The 20,884-nt window shown below is 41.2% G+C and overlaps 1 long non-coding RNA gene across 1 annotated transcript in view; it reads right to left on the bottom strand.

The window, feature by feature from the left end:
- The window catches only part of LOC134449532 (uncharacterized), a 35,410-nt gene that overhangs the window by 8,129 nt on the left and 6,397 nt on the right, over positions 1 to 20,884 (bottom strand). The window contains exon 2 of the long non-coding RNA XR_010034972.1: positions 19,838 to 19,930. This is a non-coding gene — a long non-coding RNA (uncharacterized LOC134449532). The remainder of the gene's footprint in view (positions 1 to 19,837; positions 19,931 to 20,884) is intronic.

Genomic DNA, 20,884 nt, shown 5'->3' with positions numbered 1-20,884 from the left:
GTGTGTGTGTGTGTGTGTGTGTGTGTGTGTGTGTGTGTGTGTGTGTGTGTGTGTGTGTGATTGAACAGATTGAATTTGTATTTGTGTTTTATATTGAGTTTGTATTTTGATGTGTTTATCCTTTACAACATGTCCGCATAGTATGAAAATTATGACATCGTAGCTAAGTTAAGAGTTCCAAATATTCATACTTTCTTCACTATTCAGTTATGCAACAACCTCTATGATTGAAAGAGCATTATTTATCACAACAGTAGCCTACTGAGTGTTCATCTGATATGTTACTGTAACAACTCTGCCCCCTAATGGATTGCAAAGGAAATGGCAGTTCCTTTTCCACTCATACTACAAACCCCAACTCCGATGAAGTTGGGACGTTTGGTAAACAGTGAATAAAATCAAAATGCTATCATTTTCAAAACATTCAATCTATTCATTAGATGGAGAATAGTGAAAAGACAACATATTAAGTGTTAAAACCGAGAAAAAATATTGTTTTGGGGGACATATGTACTCTTTTCTAATTTGATAAATCCAACACGTCTCAAAAGAGTTGGGACGGGGATCAGTGAAATTTAGTAAACATCCAAATAAGATAAAACAACAAAGAAGAACATTTCAAAATGGATTGTACTGACGGACAATATAGGTGTCCAGGTATAAGATCATCACAGAGAGGCTGAGTCACTCAGAATTAAAGATGCAAAGGGAATAATTACCATAGTTATTACATACATTTTTGAATTACCTTTGATTTACCACGATTGAGTGTATATAAGACATATTTTTGTTAATAAAATCATTGTATAGGTTCATGACATCATGAAATATATATTGGCTATAGTCTCACTCTAATTCCTGGAGTGCTAGAGCTATTGAAAATTGACCATATTAAGAATGCTTAATGCATGAAAATGACACAGGGGTTTAACATTCTCCTAAGCACCTGAGCTCACTTGAAATAGACCCAGAAGACATGGGAAACTGTCCTTTGCTTACAGAAGTCAGCAGAAGTTGTAGAAGTCCATTCTTTTTGACAATAATAGAGCATTGCACATCCTGTGCTACAGTGAAAATGGACCATCCAACTTCTGTTAGTGCTAGCTTCAAAAGTCAGCCTCCATGATGGCATGCGGATGCAGTAGTGCATTGGTTAAGATGTTCTCACTCATCTGTAGAGTTAAATACAGTGCTGAATGGTATAAATGGGTTTTAAACAGCATGAAAAGCCACTCATGCATTATATTTTGAAGGGAGATCTTCGATTACTGCCACATAGTAAGGTCAAATTGCATTCTCTACTATGTTTTAACAGTTTGGCTCCATCATAAGGACCAGCATGTGATAAAATGGTGGGTTTTTGGTCAAGACCGGTCACACTGTAAGCACTACAGAAAGGAAAACATTGCAAAACATGACAAGGAATACGCCCACCATTTAAGCTGGTGAAATCATGTCCAAGATAGGAATTAACACTGTTTTTTATATAAAATCATCTCATCGGTTAATGTATTTAACTGTTAAGTGTTGTCTTTTGTCTTCCTCGACATTTGCTGCCATTTATTCTCCCCGTCCCAACTCTTTTGAGACGTGTTGGATTTATCAAATTAGAAATGAGTACATATGTCCCCCAAAACAATATTTTTTCTCGGTTTTAACACTTAATATGTTGTCTTTTCACTATTCTCCATCTAATGAATAGATTGAGTGTTTTGAAAATGATAGCATTTTGATTTTATTCACTGTTTACCAAACGTCCCAACTTCATCGGAGTTGGGGTTAGTATTAGAGCTGTGATAGTCACTGTTCCCTCCTCTTCCTAAGGTTTTATTTGTAAACAAATATAAACTTGCCCATTTAATTAATAAAAATGTTCACTGACCCATATGCATAAAATAATACACATTTGTAAACAAATAGGCCTATGTACAAATAAGTACTAAACTTCTCTTTTTTAACAGTTCCTTTCTTTCTGCCTTTTTGGCCTTTTCCATGTCTTTCTGTCTCTTCTGTCCTTCCATGTCTACCTGTCTTTTTATCCCCCCATCCCTCCCTCTCTCTCAGGATACAGAGTGTGATAAAGCCGTGGCCTCATTGATGAAACAGGTGGATGAGAACAAGGATGGGAAGGTTAACTTTGATGAGTACCAGCGGTTGGTTACCTACATTGCGATGGAAGCACGCACCATCAAGGCCCAAAATTCCACCTCCCAACAGAAGACTTCAAAGTCATGAGGAGAATGGGAGTGTAGTGGAGCGTGGATGTACATGTGTAGACAGAGGAACGTGTAGGCCTACCTGTAAACCTATTGTTATTAACATATTACACAGTTTATACGCCCTAGGCTACGGTTTCTACAACTTGCCCTACTTACTATACCACTAGTTTTGTTTTAACATATTTAAAGACCTTTTTAAAAAAAACATCTGATGCTGTGCAGTACTGTCAACATCACTGTGAACCATGGGTGCCGTGAGGGGTGGGAAAGGTGTTACAGATTCTCAGGGCCCGACAGCACTGACAGGGGCCCTGGAAGGATGCTGATAACATAATTTGACATTTTAGGGGCCCAAAATTTGAATCTTTCATGGGGCCCAAATGTTTTAGCGGCGCCCCTGCTGTGAACCACTGACCCGAATAAATGCTGTGAACACATTCATAGCTACCATATATCTTACCCTGATGAGGTTTAAGCATTGATATGATTGCAGCAAGATGATGCGGTGAACTAATTATAAATCATATTATTTTTATGATTTTAAATGTTTGTAGAGAAAGAAATACTATGTTAACACAGCAGACACAGAAAAGCCACAGCAGTCCAGGAAGTTTATCCTAAAAGAGCAAAAACATAAAACCACTCGATAGTGTCCAGCAGGCAAACTCACATCAAACTCAGTCAGTAGGAGGCGATTCCCACTCTGCTGTGCAAACATTTGTATTTTTTGTCTATAATTAGTTCATTAATAAATGTTAATCAAGTGGTAATAAAGATTTTTAAGGGACCATTATTAAGTGTTACCTTACTGGCATCAATGTGCCAATCACTTACACCAGATTCAAGTCTGGTGCCAGCGCTAAGATTTCTCCCACTGAGGTGCATTCAAATTCAAACTGTTTTGTACATTTACTTTGTGTATATTTGACTCACTTTGACAATGATGTGTTTCTATTGCCAATGACTTATTTTTCTATTCCATTTTTTCTCATTTCATTGGAATCTGTACCAATTGCCCTTGGCTTGTAATAAAAGCATGTTTTCAAAACCATTTACAAGTCTGTAACTCACTTTCCAGAGAAACATCAATAATGTACATATTAGTAACTATGTACTGTACCTATGTAGATTATAAGGTTGGGTAGTTCAATTGCTTGTGAGTCCTACGGTAGTCTTAGATGGATAACACTTTACTTGACGCTGGTGTCATAGGCATGTCATTACAGTGTCATAATAGTGTCATAAGACAGTCATAGATAAGTCATAAACATTATGTCCATGTCATAAACATTTTATGACTGTTGGCCTTAAGTGACATTCGGTTATGGCAAAGACAACCTTGGCATAACCAAATGTCACGTATTTTACTGCAGCTGGGGTCGCCGGCGACCCTATTCACTTGCTGAAAATGCTTAACTACATCATAACAACATTGCTATGACATTACAGAGAGCCATAGTGCTGCGCTAAGGGGTTAAGGCCAACAGTCATAAAATGTTTATGACATGGACATAATGTTTATGACACGTGCATAACTGTGGCATGACACTGTTATGACACTGTAATTACATTGTTATGACGCCGGCGTCAAGTAAAGTGTTACCCTTAGTTGGTACACGTCAATGTTTAAAATGGTTCTAAATGTAATTAATATATTTGTGAATAGCTCCTTTGTCATGTATTGTGAGAGAGCTGTAGTTATAAATATTGTAGTATAGTTTGAGCAATTACATTGGTAATAACATTGCATTACTCAGTTGATTTTTTTTCCCATAGCACCTGGTTATTTATTACAAAGAACAGTCCCCAATCCCCTGGGACAATGTTTGGTGTCTTTCTTGCTTAAGGTCACTAGCCATCAATGACGGAGCAGAGGATCACACAAGTCCTTCAGGATAGATAACTGCACTAACTTCCAAACCACAGATGGTTTTTTTTTTTTTTTTAACCCGACCAGAATACTGTCATGCTGCTTGTCTTCCACCAGATAGCAGCATTGGGAGGACAAAGGTGCTTTGACCCTATTTAGGGCCTTTCCCATTACTAATCTCTACCCCTACGCCTTCCTCTTGCCCCTCGTGCTTTCAAACGAAGCCGCAAGGTGTAGGGCTTGAAACGCAACCCCTATGGATTGAGATACCACTTCAACAATCATGGAATGACACTCACAGCTGTCACTAATTCCATGCATTAGGTTGACGGTAATAGCGTTTCACGGAGAAAAGGGCCGTCACACATTAGGACAATGTTAAACTTAGGGTGAATCCCATTACACCCCTTAGCCCTATGCCGTTCCCCTTTGCCTCCGTTTTGCGCGTCCACGTGTAGGCGTAGTGGCATCCCAATTCACGTTCAGACAGATGGGTAGGGGTGCGGCGAAGGGCTTTCCACCCCTCCGCGAGGAGATTTTCCGACACCAGACTCCGCGACGGAGGGCTTCGACAGGTTTCCCTGAATGCATTGCGAATTCATTTCAAAATTGGCGGCAAGCCGGCGGAACCCACAACAGCACACAAGTTTAAGTATTTTCGCCGCAATTGACAGTTTTGAAGTGGTAATAATTATTCCATTGTACTAAATTTAACATTATCCTAATGTGTGATGGCCCTTTTCTCCGTGAAACGCACATGAAAAAAAATTGCTATTAATGTCAACCTAATGCATGGAATTAGTGACAGCTGTGAGTGTCATTCCTTGATTGTTGAAGGGGTATCCCAATTCGTAGCAGTTGCGTTTCAAGCCCTACAGCTTTGTTGGAAAGCACGAGGAGCATGGGGAAGGCATAGGGATAGGGGTAGAGATTAGTAATGGGAAAGGCCCTTAGTACAGTGGAATAATTATTACCACTTTAAAACCGTCAATTGCAGCGAAAATACTTAAACTTGTGTGCTGTTATGGATGCCGCGGCTTGCCACCAATTTTTAAAGGCATTGGCAATGCATTCATGGAAATCTGTCGTAGCCCTCCGTCGACGGATTGTGGCGTCGGAAAATCTCTGCACGGAGGGGTGGAAAGCCCTTCGCCGTACCCCTACCCCTCTGTCTGAACGTGAATCGAGATGCCACTACCCCTACACGTGGACGCGCAAAACGGAGGGGAAGGGGAAAGGCGTAGGGCTAAGGGGTGTAATGGGATTAACCATTAGTGTATCCAACACATGATGGCTCCCAGACTCCCCCCATGCCAATGTGCAACCCAAAAATGTCTCGGGACATTTCGACCAACTATATTAATTGGCATATATTTGGACTATATTGTGACTAGAGGTAGACATGACCTTGTGGTTAGGTAGTTGATCTTTCAACCTGGGGATTGTAGGTTTGAATCCCACCTGACCTCTCCCTACACCTCTACCCATGGTTGAAGTGTCCTTACCTCACATTGCTCCAGGGACTGTAACCAATATCCTGAAAAACAATATTTGTAAGTTGCTATTGATGAAATGTGATGTGGTTCTATGGGCCAGTCCCTAAGGGAGAAAACAAGAAAAAAAACATTGTCCAATGAGGACTGTTATCCCACCGGCAAAATGCCCTATATGCCAAATTACCAGTCCAGCTCATGCCATCCAGACACTACCCATGGCTGCGGCTCCCAACACATGGTGAGCCATTCACCATCGATGACAACACCCTTCTATGTCCTTGACTTGCAAAGAGATCCATGAACCTCTGAAAAAAATGTATACAATGATGCACACAACGTTTACAATGTCCCAACAAGAACAACAATTATATTCATTTCATTGTACTGTGTCATGTTTCTGTCTCTGTTTCTCTCCCTCTCTGTGTGTGCGCGCGGGCGCGCATGTGTGTGTGTGTGTGTGTGTGTGTGTGTGTGTGTGTGTGTGTGTGTGTGTGTGTGTGTGTGTGTGTGTGTGTGTGTGTGTGTGTGTGTGTGTGTGTGTGTGTGTGTGTGTGTGTGTGTGTGTGTGTGTGCGAGAATCAGACATGCAGTGTGTGGCAGACTTAACAAAATGGGAGTGTTGGAGGGGAAGAGCCGAGGCAGTGTCAGTGGGAAAAGTGAAGCTGAACGCTAGCTCTGTCCAAAATGTCCGTCTCCTGTCCACTCCAGTGCCAAAAGAGTAATTAACTTGGCTTAAGTATACAAAGGACATCTAATCTAGGTCTTAAGAATTCATGAGGGCCAGTAGTTGAGGAAGAGCGTCCTAACCTGTCAAGAATTGTGAGATTAAACGTTATGTAGGTTTTCATGCGAGCCAGGGAAAATATCCCCCACATAGCGCCGCAGCACTGTGTAGGCCTACTGTATGATGACATTCAAGATGACAAGCAACTTAATATTTTATAGGTGATCTTGGGGTTTGTTTTTCCTGAAATATTACAGAGATGAGGGATGTTTCCAGTCAGAAGAACACCCCACTCTGTTACACAGGACATGATTGATATTTTTTTCACAACATTGCTTAATAGTAAACAGTCATTTTGTTTCAATCCAAACATAATAATAATCCTCATGATGGGATGGCTAATTATACAGCAATTTATGATTATCTACCAGTTGATACGTATTAATGATTAGCCTTGTTATATTCTTAGAGCTCAATTATCCTTGTAAACACACTCACTAGTGGTCGATCAGCAGTAAGTTCTGAACTGTTCAACTCACAGGAGGAAAAAAACATCAAGGAAGACAGACAGACAACAAGATCAAATGTTTCGGCTCAATACATTTCCAGCACACTGCACACCTCCATTGTGAGCCAACCCAACAAACAGCTTAATGAGAGTCCTAATTGGGGGCCTTAATCAAGGTAACAGGAGGCAGGGAGAGGAAAAGGGGGCAAGAGGGAGGAGAGCAGGAGACTTCCTGGAGGAGCGAGAGGCAGGGATGGACTGGTAATCTGGCATACAGGCCATTTTCCTGGTGGGCTGACAATGCCACGGGGGCACATACTATTGTTTTGCTTGTTTATTTGGTTGCTTGGTTGTTTTTTCTCAGGGACAGGACCACAGTTTTGAGGGGGTGCCCAGAGGCGATTCTAGTGTCAGTGGGGGCCCCAAGCAAAACCCCAAAAGAATGAACATTCGAAAAATCAGCACTATTATAGTTTACAGTTGAGCTGTTTTTCACCATGTAGTGGCTTGGGGACCCCAAACGGCTGCCTGCCTAGCCTGGTGACAAGATGCGCCTCTGGGGGTGCCACATTGATCCATCTTCAATATAGACAGTGGATTGAGTCAAGCAGGATATAGGCCTAGTACAGAAATGGCTTGTGTGTGTGAGACTGGTGTAGTTCTAAGATAAAAATGCCTGGTTGTTTTTTTGGTCCCGGTCCAGACCTGGCGAGGGGCTGCCAGTACTGTGGTAGTAAACGTTACATTACATAGAGCCAGATGGACTCCATTATTGCCCATTCGGATACAGATACAACAGATGCTTTATGAGTTGATTTAGAACACCAAAACAGAAAAGAAAAATATCTGAGAAAATATCATAGAAATGTACTCCACTGAATACATCCGCCTAGACTTTTGAGAAGGGAAAAATAAATAAATCGGAAGATACAAAAGGAAAGTAGAGATTTATTTTACATAAATACAGAGAGAGAGAGAGAGAGAGAGAGAGAGAGAGAGAGAGAGAGAGAGAGAAAGAGAGAGAGAGAGAGAGTAGTAATCACAAAGGGCTGAAGGTGTACAGTAGTATTAACATTGAAATGTCAGTATCGAATAAAATGTAGTGTTAACCAATTAAAATGATAAAAAACAATAAAATCATACAATTACTGTCCAACTGTGAAAACCTATATGTAAATGTCTCACAATGCTTTGACGGAGGGGGACAGCACAGACATACCAAAGACATAGTAATTGGTGGTGCCGTGCATTCGCTTCACAGAAACACACAACACTCTGCAAGGGCGTATACCTGTGTCATTGTCCTTCATGTCAATGCAGTGATGAGACCAGTGTTTGTACTACGAAGATGGCTCAGGGGAATATAGCAATACTGGCACAATACGTATAACTTTACCCGAGATAATGACTTTAATTGAGATACTGACTCAGGGCAAATGTGAGCGAGCAGGTTAAGACAAGCTCTGGGATTTCCTCTGGTTTCGTTTCTCACTCAAGCAGCACAATGATGAACACATGCCCTCCACCTGGACATCCCAAATACTCCTATGAAAGGGCTATACAGGTCAACATCTACTTCTTAAACCAGGATATCCACATCTAGACTTTTTTTCCATGTGATGCAATGTCCCCTGGGCACGAACCTCCCAAGTTTCTAAGACTCTGAACTTCTGTTATTTTTCTGCAAGAGTTTTTATTTCTTTTCTCCGAAACAGACAGGTCGCATTTTTGGTGGGGGTTTTTGTTTGGAATTGGGTATGACAATGTGTCAATTTCTTAGCCTTAGCATTAAAATCGTTTTGGCCAAGAATCAATATGGGAGATCTTTGAGATGAGGACAAACATTTTTTGGAGTTTTGTTCTTCCTTTGGTAGGGGTATCTCAAAATTTGTGAGCCATTGTCACCTGCCTAGTAGTACACAATCATGTGAGAGTTCTAGCCTTGATCATACAGTAAGTTGACAGTCAAGATGTTCTGGCAGCTCTGTGCAGTCAATATGGAGGAGATTTCACTCAAAAGGATCACAAGGTTAGCCTAGTAAACTAGACGAACCTGCGTAACGGGCACAAATAATTTTGCCTGTCAAATTCATCTTAGAGGTTACAACATGCCCACCAATCAATTTGAACTGCAATGACAACGATATGTGCCTTTCCTTTTGTTATGACCAGGGAAGCCAACAGGAGGGGACAAAAGGGTCAGTTGTCCCGGGCCCAGGCATAGAGGGGGCCTCGAATTGGGTCTCCATTACATTACTGTATATGTATTAGATCGAGGGGCCCTTTCAGATGAATTTGTCCCAGGCCTGGGAAAACCTGTCAGCGTCCCTGGTTATGACTCTAAGTCGCAAAACAAAATGAAATGTCCACAAGCTAAATCAAAATGTCCACAAGCCAACAACACACATGTACAGTAGCCTTTTCTATTCCTGTACACACACACACACACACACGCACACACACACACACACACACACACACACACACACACACACACACACACACACACACACACACACACACACACACACCATTGGCACATAATTGGTGTCTTGTCTGTGTGCTTATCTCTTTTCCTCCTTGCTGTTCTATTATTCCCATGCTTCCGCTCTGTGTCTCCTGGCCTACTAGCCTGAGCTAGCTCTCAGATGTGCTACTATAATTACTGTACAGCTGAACACAATGCTGCAGTTCCACCTTGCTAGCCAACCGGGAATCCTATTCACCGCCAGCGCAACACCGATGCACCAAAACAAAAACAATAGGCCTATGTACAGTGTTCTCTCTCTCTCTTTTCGTTCTCTCTCTCTCTACCTTTCTCTCCATCTTTCTCTCTCTACATACTGTCCTTTCTCTTTCTGTATATCTTTTCACCCCCCAGCCTGTACGCTTAATAACCAAATATTTAAAATTGGTGCGCGCACACACATACGCGGTGCGCGCACACACACACACACACACACTAACAAAGACACTAAAGAAGCCAAGGCCTTAAGTTCATATTCTCCCTCACTCATACCCCATCTCTTAAAGACACACACACATACAGACACACAGATACACAAACACAGAGTCACCTTCAAAGCTTTGAAGTTAAACCAGAAGCCATATTTGAGTTGTATGTGTAAATTAGCTCTCAACAATCTACAGTGAGTCAGATTAAGAAACTTTGTGATAGTGCAGAATTAGTTCTCGTAAGGTTTCGTTTCAGGCTTTACCTACCTCACAGTATGATGACTCACCTCCTAAACACCAGGTGATATCTATTAAAATAATTTCACTCTCCCTCCCTCCCTCCTCCCTCTGTCAAAAACAAACACCCACTCACTTTTCTTGATGTACGGTAGGATTTACACTAAAACTCAACACGAAAACATGCAATATGCAGTACTTATCTGTAGTAAATCCCCATATGGTGCATGTCAGGGTTGAAATATGTATGCACAGACACACTTAGCCGTTACCAAGGCCATGCTTGTTTCACCCCCCACCCTTCTCTCTCTCTCTCTATCTCTCTCTCTTTTTCTGTCTCTCTCTATGACGTTCTTTCTATCATGCTCTTTCTCTCTACTTCAACAGTTCCTTCACCACACAAAACAACAATCTTTGCATGTCTGCCAGGCACAGGCACAGGCATATTTCATGTATTTGTCATCCGGCTACAAGCCTGTGTGTGACTATGACTGTGTCTACTATGTAAGTGTGTGATTGCTATGCACACAGTGCCTCCTCTGTTTTTGACTTCTGAGACCCATTACATTACCCTCCTCCTTTTTCATGTCTTGGGCACGCCCAAATGATTAAAAAAAGACACTGCATCATCCAAAGGTTTCATTATGTTGTTACACTCTGGGTTATTCTACATCGCTGGAGAAATCCCTTGCTATCAAGTGCTCGACCGCATTTGAGAAAATCATAATGAGTAAGTTTGTTTTGACACTGCTGTTTCACTGAATATTTCCAAGAGTGGGGAATTTCAATTATACAGTAGATATATTAACAACAATAGATAACAATTTCATTGACTGATATTGCTCCATAGCGAGGGAAATGTGTTTGTTCGGGGTTTTTTAGGTCTTAATCTGCCCCTGCTCAACAGTAAATAATTAATTCTTTACGAGCGGTCGTAATGTTATTACTTAGCCCGGGGAGTAACAGGTATCCAGTTCGCTGTGAACGTAACCCAACCCATAATCTCTTTACACTTCAGGCCGAAACGAGAGACCTCCTGTTTACTTATTCAATGCATTTTTTTTTGCTAGTAGCGTCAGATGGATGCGATGTGGCCCCAGCTGTACTCTACAAACTACAAACTGAGCGGATAAGAGAAACTTAACCAGACAAGGGATATGAAAGAGTTTGTTTTGCTGAGCCATCACCTCGGTTGGGGGGGCTCGACTAGAAGTTGTGCGGGTGTTTCATGCAGTGAAATACCAGACTTGCCCTCCAGATCTGGACTGGTAATCTGGCATAATGGGCATTTACAGGGCCAACAGTCGTACTGAAGCTACTTGGTACATGTGCAGGGCTAATGCGGTTGGGACTTTTAAGTGTGTTTTTTTTTCATCAAGAGGCCCACAGTTTGGAGGGAGCTGCTGAAAGATGCCCGTGCCTTTCTTTGCTCCCAGTCCAGTGCTGTTGCCCTCTGTCAGCGATGGCACGGTGGGGATGTCAGCTCTAAGGATAGGGGGCTGGCATGGTTTTAATTATAAATGCTGAGATAAGCCTTTTGCTGGCGTCGAATTGTGACCCAGGTTTACTTAACGTCTTGTTCCACGCATGCAGCTACGAACCGATGACAGCTACACGGCTGGGTTTGTCAGGAAGGTGATTCACACCTCGGCTACCCGGCTTCACTCCGTCTTAGTGTTTGACCTGTGTGTGTGTGTGTGTGAGAGAGAGAGAGAGTGTGTGTGTGTGTGTGTGTGTGTGTGTGTGTGTGTGTGTGTGTGTGTGTGTGTGTGTGTGTGAGAGAGTGTGTGTGTGTCTGTCTGTCTGTCTGTCTGTGTACCTATGTGTGTGCGAGTGTGTGTTTGTGTGTGTATGTGTTAGTCCATGTGTGTGTGTGCATTTTCCTCAGTGTGTGTGTGTGTGTGCATTTTCCTCAGTGTGTGTGTGTGTGTGTGTGTGTGGGTTTGTGTGTGTGTGTGTGTGTGTGTGTGTGTGTGTGTGTGTGTGTGTGTGTGTGTGTGTGTGTGTGTGTGTGTGTGTGTGTGTGTGTATTCACGCCAAGAAAACAGCCTGTTACCTCACATCAACACTCAATCAAAATTTGACTGCGGGATCCGGTTCTGCTGTTTAGAGACAGCATAATTAACGTAATGGTCTGAGTCACAAGGCAAACTAATGACAGTATTTTTTTCCAGTGAGTACTAAGAGAAAAAAACCCTGTACCTCAGTAGCCTGACCCAGAGGAAAAGGTTAGATAGACATAAGTGTGTCAGGGAGAACAGGTGACCTACCAGTATGCTTGTCTGCCTACCTGCCTGTCTGCCTGCCTACCTGCCTCTCTTCTTGTCAGTCTGTCTGCCTGCCTCTGTGTCTGTCTATCGATCTATCGATCTATCGATCTATCAATCTATCTATCGCATTCATTCATTCATGCATTCATTAAGCGTTTGTGCGAGAATTGTAAACCATTGCTTTTATGTTCGCAATAGGTCTTTCTTCCTTTTGTGCTAACTTCAGGACCTGGTGTAGTTTCATCTGTTTTTCTTACAGTATGTTCTGTAGTTGTCGTAGCACATTTTTAAAATCGTTGACCATTAAAACATGCATTTCTCAGAACAATTCAAGTATAGGCTATACAGTAATGCAACACAGTACTTTTTTCTGATACACTGACAGATACAGTATGGATCTTCATGTGTCTGTGCCATGTAGAACTGAGGTCTAATGACACTGTTCGGGTACAAGATACACACTTAGCCCTGTTGTCAATATAACAATGAACTTGGTAAGTAAGGATTTAATGACAGTGACTGAAAATGCACAATGGTGCCCTATTGCTGTATCAAACCTATCGATTTCAAGGATACTAATTACACAGCGCTTTGTGTAGAAAACGGATCACAGGAGATGCCTAAACTGTTTTATGTTTTTGAGGCAGACCATGTCATTGTGACAAGAAAGAAAAAGCTGTTAACCACATAGCAAAGTGTAAAACATATTTAAAATCTGTCCAAGTATTAAAAAATACTCATTTTATTTTAGTCTTTGAAAAGATGCTAGCATTCCTCTTTGCCAGACAAGAGAGTCTTTCTGGCACTTTTTAAAACCATATTTCTACCTGAATATAAAAGTTATCCTAATAGTTGTCCTAATGAAAATGGGACACTTTCTTCATCCCAATTGTGCAACTGCTTTCTCCTGTAAGTATGGCCCTCTCCATGCCATGCTTTTAATAAATATATTATATGTCAGTGACAAATAAGGGTTTGTACAATGAGAAAATATTTAAAAAATTAATACATTACTCTTCCATCTGTTCTTTTCTGGAAAAAAAGAACAAAATGGCCCCTCAAATGTTCATTGCTCCTAATTGGCAATTTAGGAACACAAATGACAGACTACATAAATTCCTCATTACTGACAATAACGCTGAAAATTATATTCAGTTTATTTTAGTCACTGTTAAACAAGACAAATGTAGGATTATGCCAAATTAGCTTATAATGTATTTTATTGAGAATTTCACCTGTTTTGAACAGGTTGAAATTTGTAGTTCAAAGTCCATGGCGCCACATGGCATTTTTACAATTAAACCCTCATAATTTAAAATATAATCAAAATTGATTAAATAAAAAATAAATTAAGCCAGGTTTACAAAATGATAATGTGTTTAGCTATGTTGTGTGTCTATTTTCAAGTTTAACCTTTGTCTGAAACAAATCATAGGAACACAAAAAAGTGGTGTCACGTCATTGACCCATATATTTCAAATTCAAGTTCAAGTTTTCTATATTTCTCCAGAATAAGACCTGACCCATACATGTAAGTGACAACACACAGCATGTTTTGTGCAATTTTAAGTCTGAACACGCGAGAAACAAAATGCTCTGAGGCTTGTAAAGCCTCATAATCTACACAAACAAAACACACTGAGTGTTTTGCCCCTGTGTCTGTAATATAGCTTTGGTTTAACGTCCTGGATTAATGAATAATGGGCATGGTTAAGTTTCGGCTGCAGGGCAAAACCACTGTTTGTGTGAGATGTCTGTAACACAGTCCCCTCGCATCCACAGTCGTCTCTACTGTTCTCTCCTCTAACCTTCCTCTACTCTCTCCTCTCTTCACCTCTCGCATCTTGCCTCTCCTCTAACCACCGCTCTCTCGCTCTCTCTCTCTCTCTCTCTCTCTCTCTCTCTCTCTTCACTTCTTCTCCTTTCACTCTCCCCTACCCCCTCTCTTCACCTCTCCTCTCTTTACCTCTCCCCTCTTCACCTCTCCTCTAACCTTCCCTCTCTCCTCTCCTCTCCTCTCCTCTCCTCTCCTCTCCTCTCCTCTCCTCTCCTCTCCTCTTCCCATCTCAGGTCAGTGTGTGCTAATTAGGGGCCAGCTCATTTCAAGGTGTCGCTTGCAGCTGAGGGCCACCGCCTCATAAAATAGTGATAGCGGGAATGACGGCCTACTCATACATGGACAACAGACTTTATACACACACTCATGCACACACACACACACACACACACACACACACACACACACACACACACACACACACACACACACACACACACACACACACACACACACACACACACACACACACACACACACACACACACACACACACACACACAACTGCATTAACAAAAATGAAAATATATGTGACAACAAAAATATTACATTACATTACATTACATTGCATTTGGCAGACGCTTTATAACCAAAGCGACTTTCATATATGGGTCAATGACCACCCAATGACCACAAACATGAACTAGTTTGGCATAATCCTACATTGGTGTTGTTTAACAGTGACGGAAAAAAAACGGAACATCATTTTTACTGATATTGTCAGTAATTTGTGTCATATTGCTACTTCACAACAAGAACAAGTTTGAAAGAAAACCTAACATAGGCAAAATTAAACATTAATGCTGCGTTGCTGAAGAAACTGTCACTAAAATGAATATGGTCGTATGGAAAATACTGGTTGCACCATATGATACAGACTCATTTGTGTTCCAACATTTTTCAAAAGTTTAGAAACTGCCAGAGAGGGTTTAGAAATTGTATGTTTCTATAAAGAATTATCAAATGAAATTCAATTCTGAAATAATACCAATATAATCTGTTTTCAAGTGATGGAATGATATTAAGTAACTGTTATTGGCAAGCAGACTTTTATGTGTTGAAAGTAAATACCCAATATTACATATCTTATTGCCATATTACATCTCTTATTGCCATTGTGCCATTTGACATTTTCAGGGGCACCCAGACATTCATTTGGAAGAAAGAATGTAAAAAGGTTATTTGACATCGTATGAAACACACAGAAATACAAAAAAATATACTTTTCAGAAAACCAAACCTGATAGGAATGCTAAGAACAATGTATTGAAACATTTTATAATTTCTCATTGTGCAAACCCTTATTTGTCACTGACCCATATATACACCTAGAGTACATGTACAAACCCAGTCTAAACAATGTGTGGTTTATGCACACAAAAGACGCAACACAGAGACATACAAGCCAACAGAAAAACAAAGTATACCGTGCGTATCACACATCCGTGTAAACACACATGCAAACAGACACCATCTCAGTCTACCCAGTATACACTGACTGGCACCCATGCCACCATGAACACACACGCACACACACACACACACACACACACACACACACACACACACACACACACACACACACACACACACACACACACACACACACACACACACACACACACACACACACACACACACACATTGTGGAAAATCTATGTACACAGATAGAAAACACGGGGTCACATACATGCTATCATGGCCATGCCTGGTTGGCAAAACTAGTGTGTATGTGTGTGTGTGTGTGTGTGTGTGTGTGTGTGTGTGTCTGTGTGTGTGTATGTGTGTGTACCTGAGAGTGATGAAATGGGATAGTTTATGTGGTGCCAAGTTTTGCAGCTTCTCTCCTCTCTAACTAATTAGGTTAATACCATACTGGCGCTGCACTAACTAACTAAGAGCGAGGGTGTGTGTGTGTGTGTGTGTGTGTGTGTGTGTGTGTGTGTGTGTGTGTGTGTGTGTGTGTGTGTGTGTGTGTGTGTGTGTGTGTGTGTGTGTGTGTTTGCATGCGTGCGTGCGCATGTGTAGAATGACTGCCTTTTTGCACAGTCCTGTGTCCAGCACCGTGTCTGTGTTTCACAGAAAAAGGACAAACACAAATAAAGTGACGAGAAAAGAAAATGTCTGTGATCTGTGTGTGCATTTATATTTCATTAAATATATTTTAAATATAAATATTATTACCTCTACTATATAATATTATTTAGTCCACTTGTATTTTTTACTTCATTATTTTGCAGCTGTTACTTTGTTTGTTCTCACAAAACAATTACAGAAGGGCCCTGTCGTCACTCCCACTCGCTTCCCGTTATCTCTCAAACTGTCCTTTCAAGATTTTCAGGATGGGTCAAAATCAGGTTGACTTTGGAACGAAAAGGGATCACATGCTGAACCCAAATATTTTAGCGACTCTTTCTCATTGGTGGATTGTGGACCCACTTTTACTTTTTTTGTCGAACTTTTGGTCTGAGGAAGGACCAAAAGCTTGATATTGCATAAAACTCCAAATAGGGATCTAGGCGTCACAATTGTGTCAACTGTTAAATTTGAGCAGTAAGCTTGCTTACAATTAGAAAGCACTAAAGGATTAAAATTAGGCTGCTTGGCAGAGGCATGCGCTCTCTGAGTGCTATTCTAGTTATTGTTGTTTATTTTTCTGATAGTGTGTGTGCTGTAGTGTGTGATGAACAATACTATGGGGTTTCCCTTTGGCCCACTGCGATATGCACTGGCACTTCAACAATGTATTCACATCCAGCCAACTCCTTGCTATTGTACTGTTCTTGTGTGTGTGCGTGTGTGTGTATGGTGACAGTGATATCTTTTGCATGGTGTGAGTGTGTGTGTGTGCGCGCAAGGAAGCCGACGGTGGTTGGGCTGGGGGACAGATGACCTGTCAGATGACTTGTTGTAGCAAAAACTGTCAGTGGCCCTGTTTGTGTGTGTGTGTGTGTGTGTGTGTGTGTGTGTGTGTGTGTGTGTGTGTGTGTGTGTGTGTGTGTGTGTGTGTGTGTGTATCACATGTATGTATCATTATACCTCTCCGTTGGCAGTTGGCAGGGTGTGTGTGTGTGTGTGTGTGTGTGTGTGTACGTGCGTGTGTGTGTGCATACGTGTGTGTGTGTGTGTGTGTGTTTATGTATCATATGTATGTATAATTATTTATGTGTGTATGTATCGCCTCTCCATTGACAGTATCTGAGGGTGGGTGTGTGTATGCATGTCTGTGGGTGTTTGTATGTTCAAGTGTGTGTGGTGTATGTGTGTGTGTTATGTGTCCCCGAAGTGCCCCTGTATTTTCTTTCTGTCTGCCAGTTCAGTCTCCCTATGGATTAGCTTGTGAAATGCCAGTGCAAAAAAATCCTCATCTCTCCATCAATTATTTCTTACTTGTCTGATATTGAATGCATGCGTGCATGGATGACAAAATGCTTCATACTCGTCTTTGTCTTGTCGAGCTTGTTTGTGTTTGTGAGTCTGTGTGCATTGTTCATGTGTGTCTGTTTGCATCTGTATGTACTAAATGTTTGCATGCTATGCATACACATACCAGTGTTTGTCAAATGGGGTGAGGAAGAGTAGAACATCACAGAAAGAAAGAAAGAAAGAAAGAAAGAAAGAAAGAAAGAAAGAAAGAAAGAAAGAAAGAAAGAAAGAAAGAAAGAAAGAAAGAAAGAAAGAAAGAAAACGTGCAAACATTCAAGCGTGCAAGATTGCAAATGAGAGAAAAACTTACGAAAAAAGAGAAAGAAAGAGAGAATGAAAAAGAAAGAGTGAGTAACAGACAGATAGCAGGCTACCCCTCCAGTAACCTAACCCAGTGGCCTGCTGCTGGATTGAGGGGATAGGGTTTCAGTCAAAGATCAGAAGTTCCATTGTGTTTTCAGCACAGTCTCTCTCTCTCCCACTCTCTCTCTTGCTCTCTCTCTCTCTCTCTCCTTCTGTCTCTCTGTCACTCTCTCTATCTCTTCCTCCTCCTCTCCCCTCTACCTTTCCCTCCTCTATGCTCCTTAACCAGTCTAACATCACCCCTCTCTCCCTATCACTTGTTTTTTATAGAGTGTTGTCTTTCGTCCTCGTCCCAGTTAGCCGGCTTCTTTTCCGAGGCAAACTGTTTACATTCTGTTTCCGAGCCTTTTCTCGTTTTCTCTCCACAGAATGGAAGACTTGGCTTGTCTAAAATCTATCACATGCTTTCTCCTCTCTCTCTCTCTCTCTCTCTCTCTCTCTCATCAGCAGATTCTCCGGATCTTTCCACAGAGAATGAAGACGCATCACTGCCGAAGGTCTAAAGGACCAGAAGCGTTTTGCACACCACCCTCATTAGATTCCATTGCACACACCTTATCTTTTGATGGATTACATATGTCGTGTCTTGGCACTCTGGTTAACTTCATTGGCGCGACAGTCCTTTTATTTGTTTGTTTGCTTATTTATAAGTTGGAGAAACTTTAATTACTGGAACCAGTGCACTCACAAAGCTTGTTGTGTTGTTGATGATGATGCGATACCTAGCAGCTGCCGCCTTATTTGTAATTATGCGGCACGCCTTTCCCTGCAGGTCTGTGCCAGTACTGCCTTCAGGAACTCTGGCCTTGTTTGTTAATAAACAGCAGCCAAAATAAAAGATCAAAACTTCAAGAGTAACCAGATCTCTGTTTTACAAACCCTGATGGAAACCCAAGCTTTGCTTTATGTGCCGGATGACAGTAAAAACTGGACCATGGGCCGCACATAGCCCTCGGGTTGCACATGTGTGGCCTGTGTTAATTTCACTTTATGGCATATAGGATCTCCATTTTTGTTTATGTATGGAATGCACTCAGTTCTTCTTTTCTTTATGAATGTTTTTTTTAAATGTACTACATAGCATTTACATTGTTTATGAATGTGAACATACACGTATGCTTTTCTTCAGCTCCATTACACTACCACTTAACAGATCAGTTGTTCCATATTTGTAGTCGTTTCATGATTTCCTGTCTCTGCTAGGTGTGGAGAGGGCAATTCGAACGATGGTGTGCAAATTTCATGAGTATGCTAGACAAAATCCTGAGTATCTAAAAAAGGATGAATTTGATAAACTCCTCGAGAGAGAATTCCGATGCTTCATGACTGTAAGACACATTTTTGGCACTCATTCATTTGCTTTAGAGGGATGCAGATAACCTTTACAAACAACCAGACACATATACATATGCACCTGTCACCCGACCTTCTACTGTATGTGCAACATCCAGCAAAAATACGCAAACAAAAACTTAATTGCAACTTAACACTCTCTTTACTGTACAGTGTGCCTTACCCTCTAACAACATGTAACATTATCTACTTACAGTAGACATACCTTATACTTACCCTACTTTAACCCTGGCCCTCACCCTGACTCAGTCTCTAAGCACATAATGTTTCATGTTAGTTACAGCAACACCACTGATTTTCATGTTGTCAATGCACTGTTACGCAGATCATTAAAATAAAATTTCCAAATAATATTGCTGCATCTTATTGTGAAGAAATTTAAAAATAATTGACAGATTGAAAGAATTCATTTTTTGATTATTATGTCTGTTTGCCTGTCTTTTTTTCTTTCTTTCTTTCTTTCTTTCTTTCTTTCTTTCTTTCTTTCTTTCTTTCTTTCTCCAAGGGCACCCAAAGTCGTGAGGCAAGGAAGCAGTTCATGGAAACAAGAGTAGACAGGAACAGAGATGGGAAGATTACCTTTGCTGAGTACATTGAGTTTCTTCACATGGTGGCATCAAAACTCAGTGTTGTCAAGACCAATAACCTTTATGCCTGAGCTTCTCACAGCAGCTGAGGACACACAATGATGGCAACTTCAACACACTGTACTACAAACCCCATTGGGGCACGCAAACAACAAGCACAATGCAATAAAATTGGCAGCTAATGGTACAAATGATGATTTCTTGAAGAATGTTTTTTGAAGAATAACTTTCCAACGGTTAATACGTTGATGATTATTCTGTTCACACATTCCGCTAAGTTTTTTCTTCCACATCACATAAGACAAGATAAAATCAAATAAGATCAAATAAGCTTAAGACCAAAGTGGATTATGAATCATTTCAGAAAATACAGAGGTAAAGCTGTACATCAATTTAATAAATACAGCACAGATTTCTAGACAGGAATAAAATAATGCAGTTCAGTATGAACTTCAACATCTAGCCGGTCATCAACACTAATGGCACTTAGCCTTATGTTGCAACAAAAAATCAGCCCAACAGGTGATAATAGGCTAAGCAGCCTGGGCTAACCCTTATATGGTAGCCATAGGTGTGTGTCCTACGTCACAAGTCATGACACCCCCTAAATAAATATAGAATGCTTCTGCGGTCGGCCATGTTCCACCTGCTCTATAGAAACCCTACACGGGACGCGCAGACTAAAAGGTTCCACCCATCAATCCCACGCACCCTGCGTCCATCCATCCATCTACCCGCCCATCTGTCCATCAATCCATCCCTCCATTTGCCCCAGTTTGTCGTGTGTGTGTGCAACACAATACTCACAGACGCAGGGACTGAAAAGCAACACAAGGGTTAATGTGAGGCTTTAACTAATCACCTGTACATTAGGGATCGCTTGTCTCTTGTATTTCAGCTTCATCTCAACACACATACTAGGGATGCACAATGTATCGGCCAATATTTGACATTTCTCAACACATTGGACATCGATCCTATGGGTAAAACTGGGCTGATATTAATGCCGATGTTTTTTTGCTATGTTACGGTTCTAAAA

The sequence above is a fragment of the Engraulis encrasicolus genome, chromosome 5 (assembly GCF_034702125.1).
Source record: "Engraulis encrasicolus isolate BLACKSEA-1 chromosome 5, IST_EnEncr_1.0, whole genome shotgun sequence".
In the NCBI taxonomy this organism is placed as follows: domain Eukaryota; kingdom Metazoa; phylum Chordata; class Actinopteri; order Clupeiformes; family Engraulidae; genus Engraulis; species Engraulis encrasicolus.
This window is presented reverse-complemented; position numbering and strand designations above follow the sequence as displayed.